General features: G+C 47.5%; 1 protein-coding gene across 4 annotated transcripts in view; it reads left to right on the top strand.

The window, feature by feature from the left end:
• Positions 1-2,746: 2,746 nt before the first annotated feature.
• The window catches only part of ext2 (exostosin glycosyltransferase 2), a 215,257-nt gene continuing 202,021 nt past the window's right edge, over positions 2,747-15,982 (top strand). The window contains exons 1-2 of one of the 4 annotated variants that reach the window (XM_072466637.1): positions 2,750-2,923; positions 9,541-9,640. The gene's annotated coding sequence lies outside the window, so the exon portion shown is untranslated. Of the gene's footprint in view, positions 2,924-9,540; positions 9,641-11,283; positions 11,305-11,634; positions 11,761-15,982 lie in introns of those variants that run through there. The other 3 variants (XM_072466638.1, XM_072466636.1, XM_072466639.1) reach the window with 3 other exon arrangements.

Genomic DNA, 15,982 nt, shown 5'->3' with positions numbered 1-15,982 from the left:
GTGTTCTTTCAGAGGGACGTGCATACTCGATGGGCCGAATGGCCTCCTTCTGCACTGTAGGAATTATATGGTTCTATATGGTGAAAGGTTCAGCAGCAACAGAGCTGAGACAGGATATTGAGTAGCCCAATCTTTCTGACAAGCTTTTGTCCAAAAGCACATCATAGCTAATGAAGCACATTGGAAGGAAAGCCTCTTATTGCAATGTGAGGAGCTGCAGCAGCCAAGTTGCAAATGGCAAAGGCACACAAACCTAAGATTCTGAGATAACTGATGGCGTTAACACCAGGAGAACTCCCTACTCTTCTTCAAATAGTACCATTGGATCTTTGACACTCAGCTGAGAAGGTAGGTGGTGAGAGAAAGGACTCTGGAGGCATTAGTTATGAACAACATTACCCATTTTTTGTCAAACAAACTTTTTTTTGGAAAAAATTAATACAACCTTGTAAGGATCCTCCTGTTAATCCCTGTCTGTCCCTTTCCTTTTCCTTCTAATTTCTGTAATTTTGATTATTTCAACTTCTGTACCTGTACAGTTCATGGGGCTATGCCTTTAAAATGAACTTCACCTTTAATTTAAAAGAAAGAAACTCCAGCAGGATGTTCTGACATCAGTGATAACACCGCTTGATGGACTTGGCTGCTGGCTAATGGACTATTTCAAATTGCCGGGCCTTATCAATGGATCGTGCTGATTGGTCAGGTTTTTTCTCTGGAATGTTCCTTTCTCTGTGAGACTATGTTTCCAGCTTAGTTTTCATTTTGAACTCAGAGCTGAAGGAGGCTCCTTGAGTTTCTCTCTCCCTTGAAAACATCAGGATGGCGGTTGTTTTCTCCACAGTAAATCTGGAGGACATTCCAGTGAGGCTTGAAAATAAAGTAAGAGTAAAACCCAGGATGACAACTGAGTTTGCGGGCAGACAAAGAAAATCTGAAGGAAATCCAGACAAGCCACCAGCTGAAAGCAGGGTCAGTTGTTTAAAACCACTTTCTAAAATCTCATGTGGGGAAATCTGTTGTTATTTCAGTAAGGCTCTTAGTCATTCTGGTGGAGTTGGAAACCTGTAGGAATTAAACAGGCCAGAAGCGGACCTTCTAGTGAAGGCCCAGGTAAATACAAGTTAAAGTAACTCTCCAAAGGGAATCCTACAGCATGGGAGTTCCGACTGAATGGTGCAGCCAGAAGATACTCGTTAGCATGCAAACCAATGGTGTCAATCACTCTGCATCCTGGGAGGACAGCCTAACTTCTGCAACGACTTCAACATCCGAAGCAAGGACATTAATTTTCAATTTCCAATTATTGATCCTCTTATTATTTTTACCCCTCCCTCTGCACGTGTCTGTCTTGTGTGTGTTTTGGTAGAGGGTGGGATGGTAAATGGACGGGGAGTAGCTGGGCATTATTCTATTTTAAGTATTGCATGTTTTATCTCTATTTTTGTTATCAATAAAACGTTGTTGTGTTTCACTTACAAATCTGGTACCTGTAAGTTATTGGGGTAGTCAAGGAGCCAAAGATCTCAGAAATCTTTGGCGAATTCACTTGTGTTGGGCTTCCAGGGCCTGTGGGGCTGGAATTGACCACACACTCGCCCAGGGTGTCGTAACAATCTAAATTGGATATCTCCTTTAGAAAATTGCAACTTAGGGCAGCACGGTGGCTCAGTCGGTTAGCCCTGCTGCCTCACGGCACCGAGGTCCCAGGTTCTATCCCGGCTCTGGGTCATTGGCCGTGTGGAGTTTGCACATTCTCCCCGTGTTTGCATGGGTTTCGCCCCCACAACCCAAAGATGTGCAGGGTAGGTGAATTGATCATGCTAAATTGCCCCTTAATTGGAAAAAATGAATCGGGTATTCTAAATTTATATATAAAAAAAGAAGTTTGCAACTTTTTGTTGCGAAGCCTTTTTGCCGAGTGTAGGCCGTACACCCTGGTGATTGGCTGATCAAATCAAAAACCATATTCCTTCAGTTATTCGTAAAAGGCAGAGGGCAGACCGTACCCAACCAGACCTCGTTAATCCCAAAACAAAATATCTATTATTAGATGTGATTCTAATACCTATTATTAGATGTGACTGGGCAGCACTTGCTGAACTATCCTGAGTGCGCTGAACTATCCTGAGTGCGCTAAAAGCTACACTAACAATTAATTCAGGATAATCAGCTGGGCCATAACATGGCTTGTTTACACTTTCTAGAATAGATATATGTTCATGAGCTGGGCTCTGATCTTTGCAAACTAAAGCAATATGTCCAAGCCTTGTGCTTTTTTTTGAATTGCCTACGGAGCCTACAGCTAACTTCCAGTTGCTGTCTCTGTGACAATCCCTCAGCCAATCACAAGTGACTCAAAAGCAACATCCTTTTCTCCAGTAGCATAAATTGTTGCAATTGTTTGAAATTTGGTATTCTTGCATTTGTCCTGGTGAGTGCAAGATGAAAAGTCTCTCCTTTCAGCAATATCCAAGCTGGAGTTTTTGCAAAACACCTTACAGCTGATTTCCTTGAAAACTTACAAAGAAAGAAAACTGCAAAAGCTTGAACCCTGAAACAAGAACACAACATGCTGAAAATACACCCCAAAATAACCCCCCCTTTGTTTGCAGTGTTGCTGAGGTACTTGCAGCATTCCTCCCTCCCCTTGCTCAGCCTGGATACTTGTCGGCCGGTGCGCTGCAGTAGATGCCGCTGAGCTGCAGGGGGCGGTGGCGGTGGAGGGTGCGAGGGGGGCCCGCCGTTGACTGAGTGAAGCCGGGGTTTGGGGGGGGCGGAGCGGGCCCTGGGCTGTTTCCCGGGTGACAGTCGGGCCGGGGTTTTGACTTGGGGGATCTGTTCCCTCCCCCCGCCGCCATTCCTGCCACCCGAAGATGGCGTTTGGGTTGTAGCAGCAGCGGAGGGCGCGCCTCCCCTTCAGGTAATGAACGCCCGCGCCGGGGCCGCCGCCACTCGGGGGAGGGGTCGGCCGGCCGGGGATTGGCGGCGGGGCAGCCTCTCTCAGCTCACCACAGCCGGTTACAGGCAGTGGGCAGCGGGCCCGGGCAGCGGGCTCTGATCGTCTTCGCTCCTCTTCATTCCACTGGGATTGCAGCCTCTCATTGCCCGCCCTGTCTCAGTGGGTAGCACTCTGGCCTCCCACGGCCCGCTGTGTCTCAGTGGGTAGCACTCTGGCCTCCCACTGCCCGCTGTGTCTCAGTGGGTAGCACCCTGGCCTCTCATTGCCCGCTGTGTCTCAGTGGGTAGCACTCTGGCCTCCCACTGCCCGCTGTGTCTCAGTGGGTAGCACTCTGGCCTCACACTGCCCGCTGTGTCTCAGTGGGTAGCACTCTGGCCTCCCACTGCCTGCCGTGGCTCAGTGGGTAGCACTCTGGCCTCCCACGGCCCGCTGTGCCTCAGTGGGTAGCTCTCTGGCCTCTCATTGCCCGCTGTGTCTCAGTGGGTAGCACTCTGGCCTCCCACGGCCCGCTGTGCCTCAGTGGGTAGCACTCTGGCCTCCCACTGCCCGCTGTGTCTCAGTGGGTAGCACTCTGGCCTCCCACTGCCCGCTGTGTCTCAGTGGGTAGCACTCTGGCCTCCCACTGCCCGCTGTGTCTCAGTGGGTAGCACTCTGGCCTCCCACTGCCCGCTGTGTCTCAGTGGGTAGCACCCTGGCCTCTCATTGCCCGCTGTGTCTCAGTGGGTAGCACTCTGGCCTCCCACTGCCCGCTGTGTCTCAGTGGGTAGCACTCTGGCCTCACACTGCCCGCTGTGTCTCAGTGGGTAGCACTCTGGCCTCCCACTGCCCGCTGTGTCTCAGTGGGTAGCACTCTGGCCTCCCACTGCCCGCTGTGTCTCAGTGGGTAGCACTCTGGCCTCCCACTGCCCGCTGTGTCTCAGTGGGTAGCACTCTGGCCTCCCACTGCCCGCTGTGTCTCAGTGGGTAGCACTCTGGCCTCCCACTGCCCGCTGTGTCTCAGTGGGTAGCACTCTGGCCTCCCACTGCCTGCCGTGGCTCAGTGGGTAGCTCTCTGGCGTCCCACTGCCCGCCCTGTCTCAGTGGGTAGCTCTCTTGCCTCCCACTGCCCGCCCTGTCTCAGTGGGTAGCTCTCTGGCGTCCCACGGCCCGCTGTGTCTCAGTGGGTAGCACTCTGGCCTCCCACTGCCCGCCCTGTCTCAGTGGGTAGCACTCTGGCCTCCCACTGCCCGCCCTGTCTCAGTGGGTAGCACTCTGGCCTCGCATTGCCCGTTGTGTCTCAGTGGGTAGCTCTCTGTCCTCCCACTGCCCGCTGTGTCTCAGTGGGTACCACTCTGGCCTCCCACTGCCTGCCGTGGCTCAGTGGGTAGCACTCTGGCCTCCCATTGCCCGCTGTGTCTCAGTGGGTAGCACTCTGGCCTCCCACTGCCCGCTGTGTCTCAGTGGGTAGCACTCTGGCCTCTCATTGCCCGCCGTGTCTCAGTGGGTAGCACTCTGGCCACCCACTGCCCGCTGTGTTCAGTGGGTAGCACTCTGGCCTCCCACTGCCCGCTGTGTCTCAGTGGGTAGCACTCTGGCCTCCCACTGCCCGCTGTGTCTCAGTGGGTAGCACTCTGGCCTCCCACTGCCCGCTGTGTCTCAGTGGGTAGCACTCTGGCCTCCCACTGCCCGCTGTGTCTCAGTGGGTAGCACTCTGGCCTCCCACTGCCCGCTGTGTCTCAGTGGGTAGCACTCTGGCCTCCCATTGCCCGCTGTGTCTCAGTGGGTAGCACTCTGGCCTCCCACTGCCTGCCATGGCTCAGTGGGTACCACTCTGGCCTCCCACTGCCTGCCCTGTCTCAGTGGGTAGCTCTCTGGCGTCCCACTGCCCGCCCTGTCTCAGTGGGTAGCTCTCTGGCGTCCCACTGCCCGCCCTGTCTCAGTGGGTAGCACTCTGGCCTCGCATTGCCCGCTGTGTCTCAGTGGGTAGCTCTCTGTCCTCCCACTGCCCGCTGTGTCTCAGTGGGTAGCACTCTGGCCTCTCACTGCCCACTGTGGCTCAGTGGGTAGCTCTCTGGCCTCTCATTGCCCGCCGTGGCTCAGTGGGTAGCTCTCTGGCCTCTCATTGCCCGCCGTGGCTCAGTGGGTAGCACTCTGGCTTCCCACTGCCCGCTGTGTCTCAGTGGGTAGCACTCTGTCCTCTCACTGCCTGCCGTGGCTCAGTGGGTAGCTCTCTGGCCTCATTGCCTGCCGTGGCTCAGTGGGTAGCTCTCTGGCCTTTCATTGACCACTGTGTCTCAGTGGGTACCACTCTGGCCTCTCATTGACTGCTGTGTCTCAGTGGGTAGCACCCTGGCCTCTCATTGCCCGCTGTGGCTCAGTGGGTAGCACTCTGGCCTCGGATTACCCGCCGTGGTTCAGTGGGTAGCACTCTGGCCTCGGACACCACTCCAGAACTTGATAATGTTTTTACAAACACCAATCGGTGGCACGGAGGAGCGAGACTGCGGCTGTGATGCCGTCTTTCGGGATGAGACTGGGGCAGCACGGTGGGTAGCACTGCTGCTTCACAGCTCCAGGGTCCCAGGTTCAATTCCCGGCTTGTGTCAGTCTGTGTGGAGTCTGCACGTTCTCCATGTGTCTGTGTGGATTTCCTCAGGGTGATCCGGTTGCCTCCCACAAGTCCCGCAAGACGTGCTGTCAGGTAATTTGGCCATTCTGACTTCTCCCTCTGTGTACCTGAACTGCCGCAGGAATGTGGCTACTAGGGGATTTTCACAGTAACTTCATTGCAGTGTTAATGTAAGCCTACTTGTGATAATAAAGATTATTATTTAACCCAGTCCTCACCTGACAGCTCGGCTGAATGTCAAAGATCCCAAGGCACTATTCTGAGGAATGGCATTCATCTGAGGAAAGAGCTGTGCTCCGAAAGCTAGTGATTCAAAACAAACCTTTTGGAGTTTGAGCTGGTGTTGTAAGTCTTCTTACTGTGCCCTCCCCAGTCTAACGCTGGCATCTCCACATCATGACTATTCTGAAGAAGAGGTGGAGGGTGATATCCCGGTTGCCTGGCCAATGTTTCTTCCTCGGTCAACATCGTTAAGCCAGAGCTGGAATACTGTGTGCAGTTCTGGTCGCCACATTATAGGGAGGAAGTGATTGCACTGGAGAGGGTGCAGAGGAGATTTACCAGGATGCTGCCTGGACTGGAGCGTTTCAGCTATCGAGAGAGACTCGATAGACTGGGGTTGTTTTCCGTGGAGCAGAGAAGGCTGAGGGGAGACCTGATTGAGCTGTATAAAATTGAGGGGTGTAGGTAGGGTGGATGGGAAGGAACTTTTCCTTTAGCGGAGGGGTTAATAACCAGGGGCATTGATTTAAGGTAATGGGCAGGAGGTTTAGACGAGATGTGAAGAGAAACATCTGGGTGGTGGGAATCTGGAACTCACTGGATCAAAGGGTAGTAGAGGCAGGGACCCTCACAACACTTAAGAAATATTTAGATGAGCATTTGAAATGTCACAGCATACGAGGCTACAAGCCAAGTGCTGCAAAATAGGATTGCAGTAAATAGGTGCTTGATGGCCGGCACAAATACGATGGGCCGAAGGTCTCTTTCCATGCTGTAAAACTCTATGGCCGGAATTCTCCAGCCTTTGGGATTCTCTTTTCCTGCTGGCAGCATACCCCTGTCCGTGGGTTTCCTAGCGGCATGATGTGGCTTCAATGGGAAATTCCATTGACAAGCAGCAGGAAGAGAGAACCCCACCACCACCAGTGAACGCCACACCGCCAAGAAACATGTGGCTGGGGGACCGGAGAATCCAGCCCTATGACTCTGACAGAAAAAAACTGATTTTCAATGTTGCTGGATAATGGATATTAGTCTCTGATTCAAAACAATGTGCTGGAAAAACTCAGCAGATCTAGCAGCATCCGTGGTGAGAGAAGCACAGTTAACATTTCAAGTCCCAATGAGAAATAGGAACCCCCATTGAACCTGGACTGCCATGTAATACGATCGTGCCTGATCTTGGGCTTCAATTCCATTTTCCTGCCTGTGCCCCATATCCTTTAATTCCGATGTGAGGCTTCTTCGCAAACTCCTTCTTGGTCTGTGACACTGAGACAATTAAAGCAAGAGTATCCATCAAAGACAAGGCATGTACGTTTACTGATGGATTTAGGTTAATTATGAGCGGCAGTGAGGCACTGCTGCCTCACAGCCCCAAGGTCAGGGGTTCAATTCCGGCCTCGGGTGACTGTGTGGAGTTTGCACTTCCTCCCCGTTTTCGTAGGTTTCCTCCGGGTGCTCCGGTTTCCTCCCACAGTCCAAAGATGTGCAGGTTATGTGGATCGGCCATGCTAAATTGTCCCTTAGTGTCCAAAAGGTTGGGTGGGGTTACGGGGCTTAAGTCAGGCGCACTTTCCAAGGGCTGTTGTAGACTTGATGGGCCGAATGGCCTCCTGCACTGTAAATTCTATGTAATCTATGAAATATCAGGTCATGTCAATCACAGGCATGTTCCCTTGACCACTTTCGTTACCACGCATGCTCCACTGCTTTCCAACCCTATTTCCTGCTGAAACTGTACCTGTTTCTCTCTCTTTTATAAAAAAATGTTCCCCATAGTTTGTTCACAACTGCACTTTCAAACCCTTGTCTTAGTTGTCTCTTGCCTTTGCTTCACCTCCAGCAGGATGGCATGCTATCTCCTCAAATTCTATGTAATGTTGCTGCGTGGATGAGACTGGGGAGGTTGGCCTGGATGCTGGGCCTTGCAGTTGCTGTGGTTCTGTTGGCTGGGTCCGGTGCAGCCCCAGGGCTGATGGCAGTGATAGTGGAGGTACTGCCTGGGATACCCTCAGGATTTTTGGAGCCGTTTCAGTGGGCTCATGGTGGGGGCGGGATGCAGACGGTGGGGGGGACCATTTCTTAACCATTGGCTTTTGGAATTGCTCTCAAATATTCAATTTTTTTTTTTGTCTGCTTTACTTTTTTTTACTTGCTATATTTGGTGTCAATGGAATACACAACTGGAATCTTAATGTGCATCCACCTAATCATCAAAAACCTTCAATAACCTTCCTTTTTTTCAATTCTGTAACATTGTTCTTTCCATCTCTACCTCAGTTATCAGCTGCTGAAATCCTCACATGTGAAATTAAAAGAAATGAAAATTGCTTATTGTCACAAGTAGGCTTCAATGAAGTTACTGTGAAAAGCCCCTAGTCGCCACATTCTGGCGCCTGTTCGGGGAGGCTGGTACGGGAATTGAACCGTGCTGCTGGCCTGCCTTGGTCTGCTTTCAAAGCCAGCGATTTAGCCCAGTGTGCTAAACCAGCCCCTCTTGACTTGACTTGACTTTTTCAATGCGCTCCTGGGTGGCTTCCCGCATTCTGCCCTCCATAAACTCTATAAATGTCATTCAAAACTCTGCTTCCCTAATATCAAGTCCTGTTCGTCCATAAATCCAGTGCTCACTGACTTCGTATGCCTCTGCTAAGCAGTGCCTCAATTGTAAATTTCTCATTTTTGAATAATAATTATAATAACCTTTTATTGTCACAAGTATGAAGTTACTGTGAAAAGCCCCTTTTTGGATCAATCCATAGCTCCGCCCTCCCCTGCCTCTAATCTCCTCCATCCCCAAACCCCTCCACATTATCTCTGCTGTTCTAATTCTGGCCTCTTCAGCGTGACTGCTTTTACACTAATTATTTTACCATCAGCTGGCAAATCCCTCCGCTCTGGATTTCATTCCCTAGATCTCCCTGCCTCTCTACTCCGCTTCCCTCCATTAAGGTGCTCCTTAAAACCTACCTCTGATCAAATTTTTTCACTCGCCCTCATCTCTTATGTGGCCTGGCGTAATATTTTGAAGCAGCTTGTGTTTTTTGACTTCAAAGCTGGTGTATAAATACAAGTTGCTGTTGCAATCTGGTTTTAACGATGTTGATTGAATGATAAAGATGTGTACTTATAATCGGCCTTTCACAGCCTCACAATGTCCCAAAGCACTTCCTTTTACTGCAGGACTTCTGAAGTGTAGTCACTGTTGCAATGTAGAAAATGTGGCTAGGGTATCTGGAGAATTCCCTTCTTCATCTTTGAATGGTATAATGGAATCTTTTACTGCCCCTAAAAGAACAGGGTCTTGATTTAATGTCGCACCCAGACAGTGGCTCACCTGACCCTTCATCACCGCACTGGGGTGTCAGGCCTACACTCTGGAGTGATGCTTGACTTCACAACCTTCTGTCTCGAGCGCCGCGACTGAGTCAGAGTATAATGTGTTTGACAATGGAGAAATAAGTCTTTGCAAAAGGAAAATAGCATTAAAAAAGTTGGGAATGGGAGAAGGCGGGGAGGATGAAGGCAAGGAATTATTCTGTAATACACAATAGGTATACTAATGTTTTTAAAGCTGAAATTAACACTGCTTTAATATCTCAATAGAAATGCAGAGAGGATCCACTTTCTCATCTATGCGGTAACTTTCTTCAAACATCGTAAAGTGAAGCAACTGACTGCCTGGTGTATACTATTACCTTGTACCTCTCTATTTCCAATGCTTCCCTCTTTATTTTTTCTGCAGCCAGCCTCTGATCCTTTGCAGCCTATTGCAGTTCTCTTCACCTTTTCTTAACACCTGATTGAAACAAAGGGTTCTAATTTGTTTGTAGGAGTCAGTTTGGGTAAGTGAGCAAAGAGATATATTTGTATGTTTGTGTTCATCCTGTCATAACATCTGAAAGAAGGAAAAGCAATGCTATCATTGTAGAAAGCATTTTTTAAATTGGGATTCGGCAACAGAAAATGATGCCCTCAGAAGTCAGTAAGTGCGGAAATCAGATAGGCGGCTGGCTGATCTCGAAGGCCCTTGAGGTTGTTTAGTGAGTCTGGGAATCCCAATTTTAAAATCTGACTTTGGTAAAGTCTGCAGCAAAGAATGTTACTGCTCCCTTCCACTTGCCATGTAGCTGCCTGGAATAAGACTCCTATTGTAATTAGCTTACTTTTACTTGGGAATAGAAATGTCAGCATTCATTTTTCATTGTTTTAGCTCTTGGATGAGATAGTGAGCTGCAAGGGGGGTGTTTTGAGTCTCTTTATCCTTTTTGTATCATTATCCTCCCGCTGGGATGAGAATAGCTTTAATTTGCAGCTATTTTTAATTTCTCAAAGACCCACCAATTTAGAATTTCCACTGGCATCCTGAACTCTTCTCCTGTCTCATGTAGAATCATAGATGTTGCAGGCCAGGAGGAGCCTTCCTCTGATAGTGACGTCTATGTACTCTGATCTCCGTTCTCTCTCATTTTATATTACCTCTTCTCAAATATTTAGCTACTTCCTTTACGAATCATGGTGTCCCTGCCTTAGTCAATAATTTTGGGAAGAATTCTCCGTTTGAGAGACTAAATGCTGATGCCGGGACTGAATGGTGAGTGTTCCATGTTGACAAAAGCGGTGCCGGTCCTGGAGCAATTCGGGATCCGTTAATGGGCTAGCACCGGCGCCATGTAGAACTCGCGCAATTCCAATGCGTGCCGATCCTCATCCCAGCCAAGATGATGGCACTGGTTGCCCAGGAGCATGGCCATCTCGTTGATGGGTCGGCTGGGGCCAGAGGATACCTATAGGGGTGGCCTGGGGAGCCATACTTGCTGTGATGCTAAGTTCCCAGTGGGCAGCCAGTGGCATGGGCAGCTGCGTGGCTGCCTTGCACGTTGTGGCAATGGCGGTCCGTGCCCAGCCACCCTGACCCCATGGCCCACCTGCTAGATGCTCCAGGCCAGCGGCACAACTGCCAGCACACTTTAACGATGTTCCCGCACCCTCAGCAGCTATGAAATGAATGAAAAACACTTATTGTCACAAGTTGGCTTCAAATGAAGTTACTGTGAAAAGCCCCTAGTGGCCACATTCCGGCGCCGGTTCAGGGAGGCTGGTACGGGAATTGAACTGTGCTGCTGGCCTGCCTTGGTCTGCTTTCAAAGTCAGCGATTTAGCCCTGTGCTAAACCAGCCCATGTTGGTATGGCCAATGGCGCCCTCCTATGGCGCCTGTTAACCGATTTGAAATACCACAAATGAACCTTGCCGTTGTATAGTGCTCCTGGCGGAAGAGGAGCATGCGGAAGGACTGGAAAATGCTGGGTCGGGCCTGTTAATGATATGCCAATGGCCTTTACTATACAATTTGCATGCCCACACCGTCGTGCAATGTAGAACGTATTCACGCCACTGTCGAGGGAGTGAGCATGACATTCCGTTTGGTGCCCAGCGCCAGCCTCGATTTTTTGCTGACTCCAAACTCTCCATCCGATCGTACTTCACGATTTCGGCGTTGCTGGATGGTGAGTCCCCCCCTTTATGTTTTAATATTCTTCTGGGAAGGGGAGGAAACAATCTTTAAAATTTCTCAATTATTCTTCTCGCGATAACATTGAGTCCATGCCCCCTTGTTACCACTCACTGGAAGCATTCTTTCCTCCTTTGTCCTCCTTTCATAATTCTGAAAACCTCTATTAAATATTTGTTTAACTTTCCATGCTCGAGTGAGTGCCTTTCTTCATACCATGTTTTACAGGATTGTCTTCATTCCTTCATCCAGAAGTTAGTGCTTTGGGAGTTAGGGGAAGCTGAAGGATGTACAGCAACCACCAACTAATATTAAAATTTTCCAGCTCATAGATCTCTGGATGAGCATCCAGTTAGTTCAAAGTGCTGACCTCCATGAATGAGTAGAGCTATATCCCCTTAAGCTACATTGCCGCATTGCTGGGGGCATGAATGAGGACCTCAGAAGACAGGTGATATGTTAGTGACATAACAAAGTCAACTTTAATTTATATAGTGCCGTTAACATATTAAAGTGTTAATGTAAGCCTATTTGTGACACTAATAAAGATTATTATTATTATGTTTCCAGGGGCTTCATGGGAGGTATTATCAAACAAAAGTTGATGGTAAACCAGAAGCAGATACCAGGACATTTGCCCAAAAGCTTGGTCAAAGAGTTTTAAGGAATATTTAGTTAGAGATAAGAGGTAGCGAGGCAGAGAGACGGAGCAAGGAATTCCCAATGGAAATTGAGTTTTTAATTTTTATTAACACGTGGGCATCTTGAATTGAAAGTTTTAATTTCCTCTTCATTCTCCTTTAATTGATTATTATATTTACACTCTTTTTGAAAGCCTTCACTTTGTTTAAACCAAAGGAAGCAGTCATTCCGAGAATTCAAAAACTGCTAAAAAGTATTAAGCTGGGTTCCATAAAATGACACAGAATGTTTCAGCAAAAGGCATATCTGGTCCAGCAGATCTCTGCTGGCGTTTATCTTACCCTCGCAACATATCCTTTTACCCTTAAATGTATCCATGTTACTTGTCTCAACCTCTCCTTGCAGCAGTGAGTTCCAGGTCCTCACCGTTCTCTGAGGAAAGATGTTTGCCCTGAATTCCTTTTTGGCTGTTACCAAATTTATATTTGTCATTTTGCCAGTTCCATAAAACAGTCAGCAATCCCAATTGATTTGTACAACATCATGGAAGGTTTTTTTGGTAACAGACAAGGTAGTTTGTAGTGTAGCTACAGGGAGGAAGTTGCCTGCCCCCTAGCTGAGATATTTGAATCATCGACAACCACGGGAGGACACCTCAGAGGGCAGTGAGGTTATATGGGTAGAGATCAGGAATAAGAAGGGTGCAGTCACAATATTGGGGGTTTACTACAGGCCTCCCAACAGCCAGCGGGAGATAGAGGAGCAGATAGGTAGACAGATTTTGGAAAAGAGTAAAAACAACAGGGTTGTGGTGATGGGAGACTTCAACTTCCCCAATATTGACTGGGACTCACTTAGTGCCAGGGGCTTAGACGGGGCAGAGTTTGTAAGGAGCATCCAGGAGGGCTTCTTAAAACAATATGTAAACAGTCCAACTAGGGAAGGGGCGGCACTGGACCTGGTATTGGGGAATGAGCCTGGCCAGGTGGTAGAAGTTTCAGTAGGGGAGCATTTCGGGAACAGTGACCACAATTCAGTAAGTTTTAAATGGCATAGATTTAAGGTGAGGGGGGAGAGAAACAAAAGAGACCAGAGGGGAAATTTCTTCACACAGAGGGTGGTGAGCACCTGGAAAGCGCTGCCAGAGGCAATGGGAGAGGCTGGTACAATTTTCTCCTTTAAAATGCAGTTAGACAGTTACATGGGCAGGGTGGGTATAGAGGGGTATGGGCCAAATGCTGGCAAGGGGGACTAGCTTATTGATAGAAACTGGGTGGCATGGACAAGCTGGGTCTGTTTCCATGCTGTAAACATCTATGACTCTATATGTTGTGACTTAACATCCCGGTTTTGTTGGCATGGGTTTGGCATCAAAATGACACGAAGGTGTGCACAAGTGCATTTGCTTATTAGCAGCGATCTTTTTCAATGGGTCACTTAAAGTACCCTTCCAAGATCGAGATTAAAATTTGCTGGAGTGAAATGTAAATTGGAAGGGAAGGCATTCAACATTGTAATGAAAAAAATATGTTCACATTTAAAAAAAAAAAATAATAGCTGCCAAGGAGGCCTGTTGTTTTTAAAATCATTTCTGCTTATCTCAGCTCCTTAAAACCTATCTTTTTGACCCAACGTTTGATCATTGCCTCTGATATTTCTTTATGTGGATTGGTGTTAAGTTTTCTTTAATGCTCCTGTGCAGTATCTTTGGATGTTTTACAAGGTTAAAGGCACAATATAAATGAAATTTGGTGTTGATTGCGACATGGCCTCAAGTCTGCGCTAGGACAGGTGTCATTGCTTCCAGTAAGTTAAACGGAACATCAGCCGACAAGCATACTCATATCGGAGTTGGTCATTGGGGAAAAAATTCAGCGGGGTAGCTTTTGTGGAGGCTACTTAAGATGCGGGAGGAGAGCAAGACAGAGAAGGATGCTCAGAGAGAAGAGCTGAAACAACTGCAGGATGTACTGCTGAGAATGAAATGGAGAGTAGGGGCACTGTAAAGGAAGTCAGAATCTAAAGAGGCAGTGCAAACAGGAGCATAGGAATAGAGGGGATTCCAGGGTTATGAAGAGTGAGACCACCGAGGGATTTGTAGATTAAAACAAGGATTTGAAAGATGTTTATTGAAGTTAGGTAGCCAGCGCACTTTTAGGCACACAGGTGAAGAATGGTCACTTGGATAAGATGTGCTAGTAAGGGTCCACGTTCCAGAGGGGCCGTTCCTCACCATGCATTGGTATCTTGGCGATATGAGAATAACAATACTGAGAAAATTGAACCCTGCATCAAATCTTTCTAGAATCTACAGTTTGGAGACTTAATCCACGTCATTGTGAGACCCCAAGAATTTATTGGAAACCCTTTCACTTGCACGTTATGTTCACATTGTTATTTTATATGCTGTTTGTGTGTTTCAAGGTATTCGGAGATTTATGAAATGCTATTCAAGACATTTTCATCATGTGATGTGTAGTGGAATTGTAATCCAGAAAATTGAAGTGTGGTTGCTTATTTATTCTAGCAAAACCTCTCTCAATTTTGAATACCTCTATTAAATCTCCCACTAACCTTCTCAGTTCTAAGGAGAACAATCACCAGGGATGGAGCATTTAAGTTCTGAAGAGAGGTTGGATAGGCTTGGGTTGTTTTCACTGGAGCAGAGAAGACTGAGGGGCGACCTGATCGAGGTGTACATGATTATGAGGGGCATGGGCAGCTAGATAGGGAGCAGCTGTTCCCCTTTGTTGAAGGGTCAGTTACGAGGGGACGCAAGTTCAAGGTCAGGGGCAGGAGGTTTAAGGGGGATTTTAGGAAAAGTTTTTTTTACCCAGAGAATGGTGATGGTCTGCAATGTACTGCCTGGGAGGATGGTCGAGGTGGGCTGCCTTGCATCCTTTTAAAAGGTACCTGGATGAGCACTTGATAGGTCATAACATTCAAGGCTCTGGGCCAAGTGCTGGCAAATGGGATTAGGTGGGCAGGTCAGGCTTTTTCATGCGTCGGTGCAGATTTGATGAGCTGAAGGGACTCTTCTGTGCTGTATTATTCTGTGATTCTGTGAATCCCAGCTTCTCAAGCCTTGACATATCACTGAATTCCTCAATTCCTGCCCAGATATACTAGTCCAAGTGTTACGGTACCTGGACCAGACCCCAGTTTATATTAAGAAATCAGACAAGATCTTGGCAATTTTTCAATTTTTAAACTGAGGAAAGGATTCTGGTCCCCAAGAGTGGTTCCGCTGACACCTAAGGATCCTTTACATTAAAACAAACTTTATTATTAACACAGAATTTATCCCATTAACATCCAAGAGGAAAAGAAGCTTTAAACAGTTAAACAGTTCTTTGAGCTTACTTTGCCATCTACTTCCAAAATTTCAATTAAGAAAAATCCACACACCCAGGTCAAATGCCACTTATTAATACGGTTAACACTCAGTGGTTTACAGATTTGTGCACAAAGTCCTTTGGAGAGAAGCTTTCAGGAGTCAGTCTGAGTAACACACTTTCCTCAGAATACATAGCAGAACTCTAAAAATGAAACTAAATACAACAGACACGGCAGGGCTGAAAAAGGAAACTAAAACCAAACCCAGAGTCTCCCATGAGTGACATTACAGCCTGCTTAGCTGTCAATCCCTTAATCACAATTTTAGCAGACATATAATCCGGATACCTTAACCTAAATTATTTTAAAAACATGACCGCAACAGATATAAAATATACATTAATAATTCCTACATTCATCACACAGGCATGAGTTTAACCCTACTTTCAGAGCACAGTAGATGTATTTATAATTTAAAAGTATTCACTGCCGAGCACTACACTGGTTAATCATTTATGATTTTAATTTTCCTTGACCTGGACCATCGTCCTTTTAAATTGAAATAAAAATTGCTGCAACATTGAAAACAGATGTTTTCAAAAGATCTGATTCTGAACTTGCAGTGATGTGATAATTGGCAGGCTGGTCCGTGATTGGAACAGAAACAAAATTATAGTTGCCTTAAGTTCAGCAAC

Source organism: Scyliorhinus torazame, chromosome 10 (assembly GCF_047496885.1).
Source record: "Scyliorhinus torazame isolate Kashiwa2021f chromosome 10, sScyTor2.1, whole genome shotgun sequence".
Classification (NCBI taxonomy): Eukaryota; Metazoa; Chordata; class Chondrichthyes; order Carcharhiniformes; family Scyliorhinidae; genus Scyliorhinus; species Scyliorhinus torazame.
Note: the sequence above shows the minus strand (reverse complement) of the source record. Positions and strands in the feature narration are given on the sequence as shown.